This window comes from Buteo buteo, chromosome 11 (genome assembly GCF_964188355.1).
Source record: "Buteo buteo chromosome 11, bButBut1.hap1.1, whole genome shotgun sequence".
Classification (NCBI taxonomy): domain Eukaryota; kingdom Metazoa; phylum Chordata; class Aves; order Accipitriformes; family Accipitridae; genus Buteo; species Buteo buteo.
In genome coordinates, this window is record NC_134181.1 from 8,762,745 (window position 1) to 8,781,394 (window position 18,650).

Consider the following 18,650-nt stretch of genomic DNA (forward strand, 5'->3'; position numbering starts at 1 on the left):
ATATAATCCCTTTGTCAATGCTTCATTCAAGCAGATTGCAGTCTGTCATAGGTCCCTACTCAGTATGTTTTGGCTGCAGATCCTCTTTCCAGATACTGATTGTTACTACCTTCTTTATTATTTATTCTTCCATGCATATGAAGTGATGGCCTGTCACAATTTTGGTTTAAGCCAGCGTTCTCTACTTTAGTACTGCATGTGGAGGCAATACAAATGTACCACCACCTACAAGCTGGAGACACCCAAACACCAAACTACTTCAAAACCATCAGGAGTAAATCTCACTCTTTCCTATGCCTCTGTAAAGGGATCTGTCACATAGTACTATGGCAGGAGAGCGGGGGGGGCTGGGGGGTGGGGGTAGAATTGAACCCAAAAGATGAAAATTGACAAAATCAGAATAAATTAAGAACCCAGTAACTACAACACTAGGAAGAATCTCTTGCAGGAAGGAAGGAAGGAGAAATGGAAATCCCACTGATTGGATGAGAGAGAAAGAATATGATAAAAAGGACCAGCCATAGTTAATAACACGAGCAGAGCAAAAGAGGACATGCTTGACTGTGTCCAGTGGGAAGCGAGCAAGGAAAGAGTTCAAAAAGAAAAGAAAAGTCAAAGAAACTAGTCCAGAGACCACACTTGAGCTTTATAAAAGGAAGGGAGATGAATGATATCAGTGTCTTACAGACTTTGAGATCTCACCTGACTTGTGAAGTAAGTGTTCTTCCTCAATGGTTTTATATGCATTTTTGTTACATGGATGGTATATTTTTGATCATATATGCTTTCAGAGATGCAGTACCATGGCAAAGCACACTAGCAAACATCATAACACAGTAAGTTTAGCAGAAAGCATAGGATTTTAGGGGATTTTCACTGAACATCTTCAAAAAAGCACAGCTGACTGGAAACACTATTGAGAGCCATTGGAGATTCTAATAATAAAGACAGCACACACATACCACACAACTAACCCTAAGATTTAGACAGGCTGCTTTCTCCTGACAAACAGCTTTTTCATTAATAGGACAACATCAGTCTTGAGGATTCCACTGGTCCCCCCCCGCCCTTCAAACAGCACGCGTACACAGTTGCATACCGTTGCCATGCTCCTTCATGCCTAGAATTTTGATACGGGTACCAGTATTTGTGTATGTTCAGATTTTCCCCTAATGGTAAAGTTCCCAAACAAAGGAGCAGTAATGAATATACAAGACCCGTACACTAAGTTAAAAAAAATTAAATATCCTGCAAAATTTTGCTACAAGAACATGGACACTAACATGTTCAGTTACAGGCAGTAACAGGGGAGATGACCAGCATTCAACCACTGATGTTTATAGGAGTTCTTTGTTCATCTCCTCCTTTTTATGGATTTCTCTGCTGCACTTGTTTTGATATGCTTTTAGGCTGGTCAGTTCTGCTGCTTTTTTTCAGTAATTGAAAGTCATACTAGAATTTTTAACAATGTTAATTTTTGGTGAAATAACACTTTTTTGTCTGAATTACTATAATTATGTTCAACGCACTCTTTATTGCAGCCCATCATCCAGATGGCTCTGCTGAAGAAATGGGAAAGCTAATATACAAATATGAAAATTACCAGTAGATCTGATTTTGTTTAAGTGACTGAAGACTTCCCCCCCCCAAGAGATAAAACGCAGTATCCTCAAAACTAGCACCCATATTCTGTGATACAGAAGAAAGCAGCGATTTGTAAACCCTTAAGAAGCACCTTTGATGTTTATGTTTTTATGTTCCTTTGATCAGAGATTAGTTGCTAAAATGCAGAAAAAGGATCACTTACTGATACACAATGAACTTCAAGAACTAACATGGAAAAAAGCCCCTAAAATATCAGATTTATTGGCCACCACAGCTGAAGTAGAACTCAATTTTAAGCATGAATAAGTAGAATACTAATCTATGATTTCACCTAAAACATTTCCTAAATGATCTTTTTTATTTAACTGAAGGGAATATGATAAACAGGTCTCAAATGAGCATTGGCATGTTCTGCTATGAATTTCATTATACCATTGAATTCTAATGTTTCAGGAGAGGTGTCACATAGAACTTAATTAATACTCTCAAAAAATGGCAACTGTAACAAAATTCAGAATAGGATATAACACCCATCTCCTACTGCATTTTTCAGATTGCATTGTCAGACAGTTGGAGTTTGAAAAGTAACACAGAAATGGCAAGAAGATATCACATTTAGTCTTAATTCTCCATTTCTTACTTGATTTAAAAAGTATTTAATTTTTTTAAGGAAGACATCCTAACATAAAATCACCATAGCAAGAGATAAATGGTAGCTGTTACAGGACACAGAAATGGGATGTAACTTCCCAAGATTCAGTTTAAAGGGAATACTGAATTGACAATTGATAAGTTTATTCCTGTGCAAGAGTAAAACTATCTCCACATACAGAAATCATTATACAACATTTATACTGTATAGCTCCTGTTTAACCATGTAACATATCAAGGAACTGTAAAGTCCACTGATTGCAGGTTGGGTTATATTGATTTTTCCAAATTATTTCTACCCTATTTTATATGGTTATCCTATGCATTCAGTAAGGATACATATGCATCTCACAAAAATGTTTTATATAATCATTTAGAGCTATATCATAAGACACAAACATGGAGAAAGAATTGAAAATATACATAGTGGAAAAATATTGGTTTGTCTTTCCTCAGAAGGTTTGACTTTGCAGTGTTTGCTACGTCATTTTTCTCACAGCAAGAAGGGAATTAGTTATATCCCTTTCTTACTTCACAGCTATGTTATGTGGCTTGCTTTATTATGTTTGGTAAAGCACTTTAATTTCTTGGATGAAAGCTGCTAAAGAAGTGCAAATAATTTCTATTTTAAAAATAATTTCAAACTCAGAGTTATATTTCAAAAAATCTCAAAGCTCTTACAACAATCTTGTGGAATAGGAAAGATTAAGAATTGCGATTTACTTATGCTATCTAAAGGGAAATTTGGGGTTCTGGCTTAATTAGTGCTGAAGGTGTCAAAAACAACCACAGATTTTATGGTTAGGTAATTGCCTAAATACAGAATCCTTAACCACACTAATGACAACATCAAGGACAGCACTTTAAGACTCTCAACCTGGTGAGCTCTATCCAAGTTCTCCTGTGACACACCATACCACTTCCAATTTTCTCCTCATTCTTTTACTGGCATAAAAATAAGTCAGACTAGTTTGAGGAAGACTGGAAAGGAAAAAACCTGACAGTTCTAAAATCCAGCTCTCCTCCAGCCTCTATCCTCCATCCAGGTATGAACAGATAGAAGCTAAATTGTAAACCTTTAGGTCTCCAGATCCAGCTCTGGTATGGGGAATGACGTAAATTGAGAGATAGTAATAGAGGCTGCTACTACTTTTTTTTTTTTCCCCTCCAGTCTTTCCGGATTCACTGTGAACTACTAGAACACACGAGCAGCTTCAGCTATGTTTCCAGTACCTACGAACAACAGTTATTGATGATTATTCAATTTGACAAGTCTACCAGCAAAGTAGCTGAGAAGCAAGTGGACTCCAAAACCAAAATCACTTTTCACTTCAACTGATGCTTCCTTCTCCAAGTTAATAAAATAGAGGAATCAGGCAGTGCTGGCTAGCCATGGAGTAGTACAGAACCACTACGCAAGGGTCCGAACTGATACTCACAGAAATGTTAAGAAAAAAAAAAATTGATCTTTGATACAGGTCTGTAAAGCAGACAAAGCTACAATGTTTACATTTCACTAATTATGTTATTTTGTCAAGTGGATCTCATCCAGTCTGAACTGAGCGATGTTGCCCCCCACATTATCATCTTGCTAGCTTGATATCCAACTTCATATAGCATGACAAGGCAACAATTTTGTGAACAAGCCTAGTGTCTGTGATCTGCCTTCATATGAAATTAGTTTCTTCCCAAATGTCTGTTATTCCAGTTGTTAAATTACTTTAAGTCATGCTCCAAGGCATGTATAGTATACTACAATCAAACAGGAACAACACTTTGCATATCATTAAATGCCAAATTCTTTCTGTCACTCTAGAAGCAGAACTGCAGCCAGAAATGTGTGCTTTCTATGCTTCTTTGCAATTCCAATTGCCAAGTGAACATAGGCTGGGGAAGCAGTTCTGCCAAGTGTCAGTGCTGCGTTAATATTGTTATTATTCTCTGGGAGTGAAGTATATAATGCTATTTTCTCCAAAGGCATTATTGATACCAAGGATTAGCATTACAATTTGTATAATTATTGCAGTGCCCACAGGACTTAATGTCATCAAATATTTATACAACTCAGAATAGTTGAGTGCAAATGATATTAGATGCCTTGCTGGACCTTTGGAAGAAAAAAGTGATCAGAACAGGCAGCTAATTCAAAGGAAAAGCATAATACAGTATTGTTGCAGGATGCCTGAGAGAGAGACGGTCTCAGGATGACCTTGAAATCTCTTCACACTGCTTTTCTTAATCAAGAGCCCTCAGCTTCTGTTTTGGTTTTTCTTTTGTTTGTTTGTTTTCCCTAAGAACCTGTCTAATTTTAAGCATCCAGTGTCCCCTTGTCACTTCACATGACCTGCCCCTCCAGTATCCAGTGTTTTACTTTCTCTGCTTTAGACCTCCACCCCACAAACACGTGCTGCAGAACACAGCACATAACGCCAAGTTAGCCAACTGATACTACCTGGTATCAATGTGGCCTTCAGTGACAATATTACAGGTTTGCTTTTTTTTTTTTTTTAATGGCAGCAGCAGGATTGGTTTTGAGAAAACACTGATTCATTCAGAAATATTTTACAGTGTATATTTTAAAGTTAGGAAGATACCAACACAGTTTGTTCAAACGCCTATGTAATTGGAAGTCAAAGGCAAACGTCCTTTTTTTTTTTTCCTCCAAGAGACACAACATAGTACCTTTATGTTTGCAAAGGCTACAAGGCAAAGACAGATTTTAGAACAAAGATACACACAGGCTAAAAAAAAAAAAAAAAAAAAAGCATCAGTTACACACTTTCTCAGGATAGCTGTTCAATTAACAGGCCTTATTATGAACGCCTTGCTCCAGTAGAGATTGCACGAAATTCATAGGAAGTTCTCAAATGTACTAACAGGAGCACAGGATCCAGCATCTGGGCCCTAGGCAGCTTTCTGGCAACGGGATCAATGTCCAATTCAGTAACAAATTTACGTGCAAAGGAAGGGTCATACAAGCTATTTCATATATGCTTATTAATACTCTGAGGATTAGCCTTGATTTACCTTTTTGCTTTCCTCTGTATTTGTTAGTTTTGAAGAAACAACTGTACAGAGCATCAGGTTTCAAATGGCAATATGTCTACTACTGCTTACTGAGTGTCAAACTACTACCAAGTGAAAGCCTTGGTTAATTAACTAAATTATCATCAATATAAGCTGCCTTGACATCTAACAACAGTTAATGGAGAACACTAAATTACATGGTATTCATCTAATAATGCCCTTGAAAAACAGTCCTTTTGGCTTCTCAGATTGCACGTGAAAAGAAGGATGACTATAATGCTGCCTCTGAGTAGCTGATATTACCTTTTTTTTTTTTAAATAAGTATTTCTAAAAATTGAGTTAGTGTTGAACTACAAAGTACTTAACAATTCCCAAGTCCTTATATATGCAAGTATAACTCTTCTACCGTGGAAGATGTCAATGAATGATACAGTCATTGATCTTTCCTTTGCTACATTCCTGACTTTCTTTGGAGACTTCTCCATCTCCCTCTCCTCCCCAGCTCAGGAAGGTCAGCTGCTCTATCAGCAATAAGAAGAGTAGAGGAGAGCCAAAGCTGACACCACGCTGTTGCACTCTTTCATGGCTTAACTCGGCTCATAAAAGGAAAATCTGATTACATTTTTGAAGCAACTAATGACTTTTCGGCTAAGCAAGACTGATGTAATAACTTCTGCCACATGACTGGTACTTATAAAGCCAAAACCTCTGAAAATACTAAAAGCAAGATTACTATCACAGAACACAGTCATATATCAGAAACAGCCAAAAACTTAAGGTTGCTTAAAATGGCATGAGCCCTTTCACCTTTTATACAAATATCACAGCTTAATCTGTTATCTCAGGTTAGACTATGGAAAAAAAAAAGGTAGCCTCACAATGAAGTGAGTATCAGCAAATTGGACTTTGTGGCAGAGAGCGTGAGACATTCAGAAACCAATGATAAGTTATTCTCCCTATATAATGCATGTTGTTTAATAAACATACATGTCACAAACTGGAAGTAGTGTGCAATACTTAGGCATTAATAGAATAAACCTGTCCACTTCTATTTTAGTCTTGAAAAGAATTGCATTTGAGATTGTTTAAATAGATAATATTGAAAAGACCAAGAGCAGGACCAAATAAGTAACACTCTATTAGAGAGAAAGTGATTAGCACGTTAGCAAGATACCACACAACTACAATTTTAATATCAGCATTGTAGGAGAAACAGTAAATCATGGGTAGGCATGTTAGCAACACCTTGCATTAATATTGTCAAAACCTCAATTTTCTTTCTTCAGTGGCTTGTATTTGGTCTCCTACTACAGTAAGTATAGGCAATGTTGTTTCTACAAATATCTAGCGTTCTGCAAACTTGTCTTCTCATTTTGCAGCTAGAAAAAGGTTCGTACGTTAAAAAAAATCCAAATATAGTATATGCTGCCTCATATTTTCACCTTTTTTTTTCCTCAAAGTATAGTCTATTCATAACAAAAATTCTGGAACTGGAAATATTGTAATGGAAGCAGTATTACACTCTTGCAAAAACAAAGTTAAAAAACCATGAGGGAGTAGGTGGCACATGGTCTCTCTTCTGCCAAGTGGGTTTCTATTGAAAACAGATAACTTTGATGAGTATTTCCTTGGAAAATAACAGGACCTGAAAGTCACTTTGGAACCAGCATAACTAATAAATTTTCCAAGTCCAGTGAGGTCAAATTAAGTTAAGTGAAGCAGAGAACATAGCCCACAATTTCACCACACTGAAATATTGTCTGTGTCAGAAAATTCAGATGATTGATTTAATTTTAGGTAAACATCTGAACTTACTACCCCAAGGCATCTCATAGATACCCTTCAACTAAGTTACATTAATAAAAGCAACTACTAAATAAGGAGAGGATCACTAGTTTCTAGCTTAATTCTCCTTTCAGCTTGTCTTAACCAAAGTTGCATCACAGTATTTGCAGATTACTTTACTATCATTAACATTTCTAAACTTCATAGAGAAAGCAGTCTGCAAGGACATTAAAATAAAATCAACTTTGCAAAATTAAAGGACTCAACTTTTCTTTAAGGCACTGTAATACTAATTAACAACAGTTGCTTTCTGGCTGAGGATTTCTCTTGGTTGTATAAATCAGAGAATATGCCACGTTTTGACTTACAGCAGACAAATCAGCCAGCTACGGCTTTGGGGGATGAGGGGAAAACAACAACCAAACAAAAACAACACTCCAACAAAAACTGGTAAACAATTTAGTTCAATGAAAAGGTATGAAATGCACACCCTTCTCATCCAGGAGACAAGATTTAAACGAAACACTTCATGTCACATGATAGCAATTAGGGAAGGAAACAAAATTTCAGAATAATCTTCTGAGTAAACACCAGCAGTTATCATTCTAGCTCTGTATGAAGTCTTTCCTCACTGATCACAATTGTGCCTGTTTCTTACACGTGTCAAGATCTCTGCCCTTTCTGTAACTGATGCCGCACTGCATGTAGAACAAATGCGAAGAGCTTAGGAACAATCAACACTAAGGACAATAATATATACTGCAGTTTCACTATCTTAACTTTTTCAGTTCTCTTGGGACAGAGGAAATAACAGGTTTACATTTATATATGAGAAAATGTATTGCCATTATTTGAAAGGAAAGGTCTTTTTGATTAAGTTTGGAGTCATGCTTTAAACTTATTTTTCCTAGTTGCAAACCAAAGTTTTATCCTGCTTTAGAAACAGTTGCAACATCCAGGCTCCCCTGAATTTCTTATTATATCTTATGCCTATTAAGAATAATGACTATGCAAAAAGGAAAAGGACACATCTGGAAATATAGAGTACCAGACAGCAGACCTATCAGGTAGAATGATCAATTAGAAACCAACCCATAATTCAGGCTGCAAAGGAGGTTCTCACTCCAGATGAGCAAGAGCTATGGAACAAGACTTAGAATTAATATTAACTAAAGCAATTTTATGATGAATTATCATTATTATAATGATCAAATCTTTATCTAAATTACATCCTTAAATAGAGAAACAAATATGGGACTTCTTTAAAAGAGTTATGTTTATTTGTAGGGTGTACATTTTTAGTAACTGAGTGGATGCAGTAGAGTTCTTCAAATAACAGCAAAGCACTGATGCTTTGGACTGTGCTATCATTATAAGATGCACTGCTTTCAGACTAACCTGCTGGGACTTTAGCAGGTGGGGTGTCTTTGTTTTTAGCTCTTAATGCAGATAAAAAGCAATTAAGATATGGAACATAAGACAGCAATTTCTAATAAGTACTTATAGCTACATAGCTGGTTTATAGAGATTCTTTAAATTTAGGGCACACAACACACAGATCTCACTTGCATTAAAGAGAAAAAAGTTAGGAAAAAAATGTATATAGTAGTGCATTGTCAAAGAAGGGATATTTGACCATTTTCAGTCCTTAATAACAGCACTGAATATTACCAATAGCATGTTATTTTAGAAAAACAATTATTTCTTGGAATAATGGCAGAGTAATAGAAATGCTTAACTGGCTGAGGCTGTATAATCTCTAAGAGAATGACTCAGGTTAAATTCTGATATCCTTTACTAGCTTCTTGACAATTATACTAGTTTCAATGGGATGCTGAAGCAACTGCTGAAGCACACACAGTACAGGTCTGAACCCTGGGCTACTACTCCTCTCAGAGCAGATATCACAGCCTCATCTTTTAGAGAACTATCCCTCACTGTTGCCATGAAACACTTGAAAAGATAACTAAAGCCTAACAGACACCCACCTAAATATGGAGACAGCCTTCAAGAGGTGTCAACTAACATAACTCTCACATATTACAGTCTGGTAGTTGGAAAGAGCCAACCATGTAGAATAGAGTACAAGGGCCTTACAAATGCAAACCAATATTTGCTTTTGCCAAGAAAGGTTGGACCAGATGAGCCTTGAGGTCCCTTCCAACCTGGTATTCTATGATTTCTATTGTATCAGTATGGAAATGGCTCCCTTAAAAGAAGGGAATTTTGTTTGCTGTTTGGGTGCCTAGTAGAAGGTCTCCCAAAATAATCAGGAAGGTACTTAAAGCTGACCTTAACAGGAATGAATGACATGTCCTCTGCCCACCCAAACAGGCGGAAGAAAGGATCCTTCTGCCTCCAAGAACTCTTGGTCCTCTTTGTGGCACCTCATACAGAACCGATACAGAGACACCTCAAGGCCATCCTTGCTCAATCTACTTCACTCCTGAAATTCCCCTCTCAACTGCCCCTCTCCAATCAAACTCCTCTGACCCCTTCAAGTATGCCTTCTGTCCTACAGCTGCGCACCTTCAAGCCTCCATCAACCCCCAACTCCCTCTGCAAAAGAAACAGCTTCTTTCCTTTCTCCTCCACGCCATGTATCCTTCCCAGCTACTGAAAAAAAAAAAAACCCAACCCCAGATGGGTAAAGAGCTATAGCCTTCTCTTACTTCAGGAAGTAAAAGAGCTCAGAAGAAAGAGGTACAACCAGAGCAGCAGTCCCAAAAGACTGGATTTTTCCAATTTGTAACTGGTAAAGGCAACAGCTGAAGCTTGAAGGAATCACAAGAGTAGGAAGAGAGCTGAGCTGGAAGCAGTCAACTCCAGCCTCCTCAGACATCAAATTGATTTGTCCTCCCATCCCAGATTACAACTTATTTCTTGAGCCTGTTCTGCATAACTCCTAGCTTCACTTGTTCTGTACCAAGCAATGTCACTTCTTGAGACTCTACTAGTTCCTAATGATGTGGAATATCACCACTGAACGCAGCTAAGAAATATGCAAAAGCAAAAATGCTAAACTTTGAAAGAAAATCCTGTCTTAGCATACTATTAGACTAATCATGTGAAAATGTTTATTTGCTATGAAGTCACAGTTATTAAACAAATTGGTCCATTCTGCACTGCCACAGTACTCTTACATGGAGTTGCAAGTTCTCTTTAAAATTATGTTGAAAAAGATACGTTCAGCTAATGAAATTAATGAGCTTTAATACTCCCTTGAAGTACAGGTTTTCAGCACAAATTTGCTTCATTATCACAGCTCTGTAAGCCTTGTAATGCATAATGGTCACTGATCCTACCCAGAACACAGTGAAACATAGCAAAAGTTTAATTGTACATGCACCTACATTTTAAAGCAAATAAGGCAGTCTCCAAGGCTATTAATATAACAGACACCTTTTATAATTAAAGGGATAATGTCCAAAGATTAGCTGGAACGCATTTTAATTAAAGTTAGTAAATTACTGTTGAAGTCATCATTACATGGAAACTCAATGAAAATTGCATGCTTAATTTCGCAACAGTACAGCAACAACAGTAAGTTTTCCAACATCAGTGTCACATAAAGAACTCTACCTCACATGCTGAAACACCCGATTTGGTACCAGCTTTCCTCATTTGCTCACCACAGTGTACTGTAAGGAAAAGAACCAAGTCTGGTGCACTGTAATATGAACTTTATTTTTCTCTCTGCTGTTCTCAAGTACAAGACTTTTTAAAATCTCATCCAAAACCAGTAACATTCACATAAAAAGTCATTTTAATGAGTTTATAAAAATCTATTCACATAAAATACAGTATTAGCACTGGAAAACACTTTCTACAGACACCATTTTAATGAATAGGTAAAGAGGCACAGGAGGACTCTAACTTTTCTTCAATGCATTGGCAGTACAAATACAAATCCATTACAAGAACTCTATCTAAAAGTGTATTTCAATAGCTTAGTTTAGTAAAGGTTTACAAGGTCTTCAGATGGTACAAAATGACTTTGGCAAGTAGTTAACGTAACTAATTATAAGAACACATTTTTTCATCTAGACAGAGAAAGGATTAAGCTCATCTATTCTTTTTTTATATTGAACTGAATAAGAGCATACACTTTTTGTCTACCTTCTCAGTTTTATGTGACATCAGACTACATTTCTACAGTTTGCTTTCTGTGTCGCTAACATACCTATTCTATACTCTCTCCAGGGCACTCAGACTGAAAAAGGTCAATCAAAAATAAAGTTTATGAAAACAGTTACATGAATATAGTCCTTACAGCACTACAGTGAAATCCCTGAACGAACAGGAACAGTTTTTATGCCCATTGTTCACCAGAAGTCTGAAATTAGATTTGTAGGTGGTACCCCCCAGGAAGCAGTAGAAGCCCATGTTGTTGTACTATTAGTCAGGATAAGTGACAAGAAAGGGTTTAGAGCAGTAATCACATGCATGTGCAGTTGTGGTAGAGCAGCTGTGGAATCTAGAGATGAAGATACTTTTCTTTGTTAACTAGAGACCACCAAGGTAAGAAGGTAAATTTAAAAGCAGGTGAAGACACCAAAGTTGCACAGAAGACACCTGGTGCCAAGGCTGAGTTGGGGTGAAGAGAGGGAAAAGAGCCAAACAGTTGAGTATCTCCTATTAAGCAAATGCTGCTGCTGAGAGCAAGAGCCCAAGAACTTCCTCCTCCAGCCCTGAATTTTATAAGCTTTACCCCACACAAGTTCCACCATGTCCTACTCATCTGTCAGTTGTCCCCTCTCCCTCCAGGGGAGGGTGGCCTGGTATTACAAGTGTTAAAGTGTCAAGTGATATACAGCCTGTTGCAAATTACTGTAATCCCACATCAATACAAGAAACAATATCCTTTGTATGTAACTTTCAAAACCAGCACAAGCTATCGGTGGGAACCATTTTATATTTTATTACTGCAGTAACATTCAGCACACTGTGCCACACGCTGCACGTTTATCCTCTTTGGTCTTGTACTAGTGAATCTGTTATGAGCACTCCGATTCTACTCAGACTGGACAAGTGAGAGACTATTTTTGTCAATATTTCCCTTTTACTAACAGAGTCACCATTGCTCAACTGCACTAGATGTATTGCACTGAATTGCACAGAAGGGAGCCCAAGCCAGAGTGAACCTTGATCTGCTGGAAAGGTCATCTATGATGGCTCCCATGACATGTGGGTGCTACACAGTTCCCAGGTGTCCTCCCTTTATAGTTTCATTAAGAAGGTATCCGCTACCAGGCTGAAGTCATTTGAACAATTGTTACATGGTTTGTATGTGGCAGACATCTTTTGAACTCCAGTAACAGCAAGGAGTATTTTTATTACTTGCTCTGTTAATTCACCATGAGTCAGCAGACAAAAGTTTAATTCTGTTACCTCAGTAGGAAAAGCATTCTGGTGTGTGCGCTACTGGTCAGGCAAATGGCATTTTCCGTATCAGCTCATAATTGCTTTAATGCAGATAGCAATTTGAAATGTGTGTTTGGGGAATAAATTGATGCACTACTTACCACTTTACCTTTCTAAATTAAAATTACTGTTCCTGCAATGATGGGCAGAGCAAAGGTTAGACTGTCAAAGCTGGCTGGCAAATATAATTCTTTCAAGACACCAGAGTTTACTGCATGACTTGCACCTCTCCAGAGCACAAATACCTCCTATTGAGTCAAAAGCTGAGATATACCACAGAGATGAGCATATATCTAAATGCAGCGACTGAAGTGTTATTGATTTTTATAGCGAGTCAGAATATGTTCAACAAAACTGCTGTCTTTTTACTGGTTTTGACCAGCTCCATTGACTCCATTGACATGAGTGTCTTCGCATTTCAAAAAAGTGTTTAGTGGGGATACAAGGAGGAATCCATCAGGAAACAGCATACATTAAAACTGCTGCAATCAAGAAAACGGTGTTAATAGCACTGACAATGCTGAAACTGCCTTTCTAGTTTGTTTACTCCAGTCTTAAAAAAAATATATGGGAAACTTAAAACTACCCCTCTCCACCAACTCAGCGCTGTATATATTTTCTTTTCGTAACTAGATTTGCTTGGAAAGTTCTTACAAGAATTTTTAACCTTTTTGCTACTGAGAATTCTGCCCATACCTTAGTTATACCATCCCCAGTTACCCAGTAACTTAGGAATTTCTACCAGTTTGAACTAATCTCATGTGCTGTATTTCCTGCTTTTTCAATAGCAGGATACTAATTAGCACTTAATATTTACTTAATACATTCTATTACAGCAAAATGAATTAGGATCTTTATTAACCTGAACTGAAAAATTGTGATCTTGTCTATTCAATCACTGAGTATATTCACTGCATTTGTATTGTGTTGGCTTTCTTAAGATTCTACTATATTTTCCTCATGCTGGGATAATGAGTCTCCTAAATTGCTATCTGCAGTAAATTTCTTGTGAAATGGTTTAGTTTCCTTTTTCCACTCCTTCATTTTTTTGCTTTGAATAGAGAACCCTATAGTGAGATAGAGATTGCAAAGAAAAACAATTCAGAGAAGACAAATCACTAGCGAGTTTGGAAGAGGATAAAACTAACAGGTTCAGGGACTACAAATGCACCAACTGGTCATTTCAGTTGCATTCACACCAAGTCTTATTCCGAAATACATTTGATAAGTTTGTCAATAATGTCATTAGCTTTCATCTATTTTTTTTTGCTTCTCTCCAGGTCTGAATCTGACAGCTACATCCTATTGATGCCTTGTCAGAAGCACGCCACCCATTCTACAACAATGACCCAACTCTGCTCTATCAAGACTCTCTTGTTTACTCCCCCGCCTTTTTTTTTTTTTTTTTTTTTTTTTAAGGAGGAAACCACTACACCTCCTGGGTGCTTTTATTCTGATCCTTCAAAGTAGGACCATTTTCTTGAATCTTTGGCAGTTAACTCCTCCTCAAAGTCACAAAGCAAATGAATGTGGGTTTTACTTCTGCAAATTGTGGCTTTTTTTTTTTTTTTTTTTTACCCTGTAAGAGTCATCTCAAGGAATGGCACAGAAGTCCTTTGGAGGAAGCAATTAGAAGCCTTCTCTTCCACATTTAGGTGATGAAAAAAATCAACAAGATAGTGGGGAGAGAGACTAACTGGATAGAACTCCTGTTCAGTTCAGTAAGTGCAAAGACCTGATGCCTATTTAAAAGCCTGATATTAAATGAAATAACGTCCTGCCAGAGACCAAAGGGAAACAGAAGCCCCAAGAATTCTGCTTTGTTGTCCTGTTCACCCACCAGAACCAGTTATAACAATATTTCAACAAATGCCACAGGACCTATGGATTTACAGTAAACTGTTTAATTTAGTCCTTATTTCTTTCAAGCTCAAGTTATCTTCAAGTCAGCTTGGTAGCAGCAACATTGGCCTTAACTGCAAGAGGATATATGAAAGACACTTTTGTAAAAGGGTTCCCCCCAACTGCTTTTTCCTTTTCTTTATTCCAGCAATAAACTATTGACTCCTGCTAAACTACTGATGACATCGATAGTTACATTCATGAGAAAAATGCACCTAAACAAGTATTTGAGCCTGAGTGTTTGGACTCTCAGACATGGCATAGCTTAAGAGCAATAGCAGGGTAAAGCATGATACAAGTAACTTCTTTTACAGACTTAATGTGTTTTGCTGTTTCCTACTCCTGCAAGAAATAAATTGATATAATCGCCGCACCCCCAACTCCCGCCAATACGGTGAGGATGCCTACTTACTTATCCTTGAAATCATCACCTCACCTTCTCTTTTCTACTTGGGACAGATCTATTCCATGCTTCATCAGTGGAGGCTGACTACCACCAATCTTTTTCCTTCTCAGCTACAGATATATTCATGCACACCTACCTCTCACTTTAAAGTCTAATATTTAGCTTCTAGAACCCAAAGGGTCCAAGTATTGTGCATCACACCTTTAACAGATAAGTTACAATTCAAAGGTCAACAACAAACTTGCATTAATTAATACTGGAATTTGGCTCTTTTCATCTTTGAGGGTGCTTGATTTAAATATGTAGAAGGTTCACGTTCTAAATCTTGCTGGCTCGTGAAAGCAATTATCTATGTTAGCTGACTGCAACTAATTTTGACTTGCCACTATCTCCTCAAATGGCTCAATCGTACCCCCTTTTCCATTTTTAATATAGTACTTTACTTTTTAACCTGCACCTGAACTATTGTGGTTTTGAAGCAGATGCACAGCATTCTAAATAATTGCAGCAGCTGCATAGTACAATAAGAACTCAAGATTCCAAACCAGATGCATTTCCTTAGTATGATTCACATTATCTGGGAAGGTTAAAATACTACTCACATAGCATTTGTGCAGTGTTTTCTTTCAACTCGTTTCTTGCATACTTTTCTAATAGCAAGAAGAAAAGTAAAGTTCAAAAAATTTAGCAAATATATACTGTTTACAAAATTAGTCATAAATCTTAGAGCCACTAGAGTCTCAATAGGACTCTGAAGGCTTCTGCTCCTCTGTTTGCTTAAGAGAGCCATATGTCACCATCAATATTGTTACCCCCTAAAATATCCTGTCCCATTATCTTCATCATGAAGGAAGAAGAAACCACCTACCTCTCTCCCCTTCAGCAACAGAGAAGTTTAAATTCTTTAAGAATCCTGCTTCTGTACTTGTAGGCCTAATTAACCACTTTTCCCCTTTAGTTTATGACAGCTCTTCAGATGATATTAAATATATGACACAAAGAATTGCTGCTATAGGCAACAGAATGAATTGTTTTTTTCTCCCAGAAAGTTCAGCTAATAAAGGTGTTTAGCTTTGTTCACATAATCAAATAGACTTAAATACAAAATCATTTGTGATAAAAGGCAAAAATGATTAATCCCTAATCATCTTTATCACCTGATTATCTTTTAAAAAAGACAGTTACCAATAAAAACTTATTTGGTGATGTTTATTTTAGTAATATAGCCCACTTGATCAATACAATTATTGTTTACCAAAAGTTTTGGGGTTTTTCTGTTTCTTTTTTTCTTTTGTAAGCTTTTTAAAGTGATGTTCTCCATTTTACTATTAAAATACAATGCACAAAGTACAGTAGAATATACTGATATCAGTATACCTTGTTTTGCCAGTAGAATTTTTTATACAGAAGATTCAGGTAATGAAAGTCCATCTTTTCTTCAGAAAGAGATTAGATTGAACACAAGAAAAATCTCTGAAGATATGGAGATTCAGATGTATTGTTTGCAAATGTGCAAAAGAGAACCCATTTAATGAAGCTTCTATGAATTTTCCCAATACTAATCAGTTTTACCATCCTTAACTATTACTTTTGGAAGATAAAATCCAATAGTAAAAAAAAAAAAGATAAAATACAATTAAGAACAGTTTTGAGAAGTCAAGGATCTCAGTCATGGAAAGGCTGATCATGGAAGCACTGCAGTATGATTTTGGAGCAAGATACAGAAGCCTCACCTACATCATCTTTTAAGCTCCTATACCTTTTCCCCAACTCTACACAATTTATAATGCATAAGTAATTTTATGCTTTAAAACTCAAACTGTGACTGCTGTTCCCTCTTGAGCCACAGTATGTAGAGGCAGACAGAATTTCCTGAGGATCCAATTCCCTCCATCTTATAAACCTTTCTACAAACTTACATAGTTCTTTTATTATAATGGAGTTAAGCAGTATCAGGGTACAAAGGAAGAAGAATGAGGATCTGATTGACTTAGGACAACATCAAAGTATATTTGATGTAGATACATTCAAGCAACTCCTTCCCTACCTTCCCCATTTGGCTTCAGGGGGAAAAAAAAAAAAAAAAAAAAAAGACAACATTGTTAAAGGTCAACAGTTCTGAGAATACACTAAGAAACGCCCTTACACACAACTATTAATGCACTGATTGTTTTCTGCTTTTTATGCCTAACAAGAAGTCATTCACAGAGTTGCTCTGATTTAAAATATTGAATTAATAAATAAGGTTATTTAAAACACTAAATCTCAATAAAGTTTAGTTAAAGTAAAATGACTAAATTCCTTTCACCTTACTTTCTTAAAGGATGAGCAGAATTGCATTGGATATTTGATTACATTTTTTAGTAGTAGGGTGATTTCCCTCCCCCTCCAAAAATAGAATTAATAAGCCTGTACAGTCTGAGTCAGCATTCTAGATCATTAAAAGAATTCAACACATTAGGCCATGTTTCTTATTCCATATTACTTTTTACTTGCTTGATGTAAAGTGTTCTGCTAGATTCCCCCCACCCCCCAGATTCATCATCCTTTGGCTCTTCGCCTTGTTTTTGCTTGTGCTTTTGCAGAGCTAAAGAATCAATATCTGTATAAGCCCATTTTTAATTAAACAAGCTGATCCCACACAGACATTTTCCTGTTTTTAATATTTATATACATACACAAAAAATGTGCAATTATCCACTATAAGCCATATTCAATGTTTTCTGAAGTAAATGGAAAGACTTTTGATTTCCTTGAACTTTTGGATTAGGTCCTAGAAGCAAACATCACCAGAGATCTTACTCAGGCAAGTGAAGAAAAGAGATCAATGTTATTCTTTTCTCCCTTGGTTGGTCCTGCCCTGACTGCAACAGAAAGAAAATCAAATACTAAAGAAACAGATGCTCTGATTTATTCAGTGACCGCTGTGGAAAATTATCTGTCCAAAATTTTAGATTAAGGGTTAGTTAAGACTAAAGATGAAGAAAGAGTATACTTTTACAGCAGATTTTTTTTTTTTGAGAGAGTCTCAAAGAGTTTTAAAATATTAGAAATTAAGATGTGGTCTCTGATAGCAGACAGAAGACAAAGTGCAGAGGAAGTAAAACAAGATTGCCAAATCCAGTTAAAAAAAAAAAAACAAAACCACCTTTCTCCCCTCAAGTTTCCTTTGCTCTCATCTTTTAATACCACACTGAATGAATTGGCTCAGAATCTGGGGTGCAATAGATGAAATTCTGTACCAGTATGCAAAACCATTGCTGAATTTATGTACTTTATTTTAAGCGGTGTCTCTGCAAGAGCATTGCTTGAAGAATAATTGCATTTTTGAACTGCAGACCACCAGGTCCTTCTATGGTATGAAACACAGGCATAGACTTACAAATATCCATGTAGAATATTAACAACAAGCTGGGCAATCAGACTGAGGAAGACCCAGCAGAAAAACAAGTGCAAGCGTTACAGTTATCTTCAAGATCAATATGTGCTGTAAGCACTGCAGTCATACCACTTTCCCAAATAAGTATGGAAAGAGCAATGACAGCTGAACGAACTGTAGTTTCAATGAAAGATATTGGTGTAGGTAATCTCAGCACCAACTGATACTGTAGAAGCCCACAAAAAGGACTTCCATCAGCATATTCTCCTCAGACTGTCCTACAAGCTCAAAAGCAGAAAAATATTTCCAAAGCATTTACCAAGAAAATGAGAAGTGCCATAGAAAAAAGAAGCGACTAATCTCCTTTTCTTCTTGAAGTGTCTGCTGTCACACTAGACTCAGTAGCAAGATCTGTTCTCTGCCCCAGGAGATTTAAACCCACCTGCTTTGGTCTTACTCTCAGGCTAGCA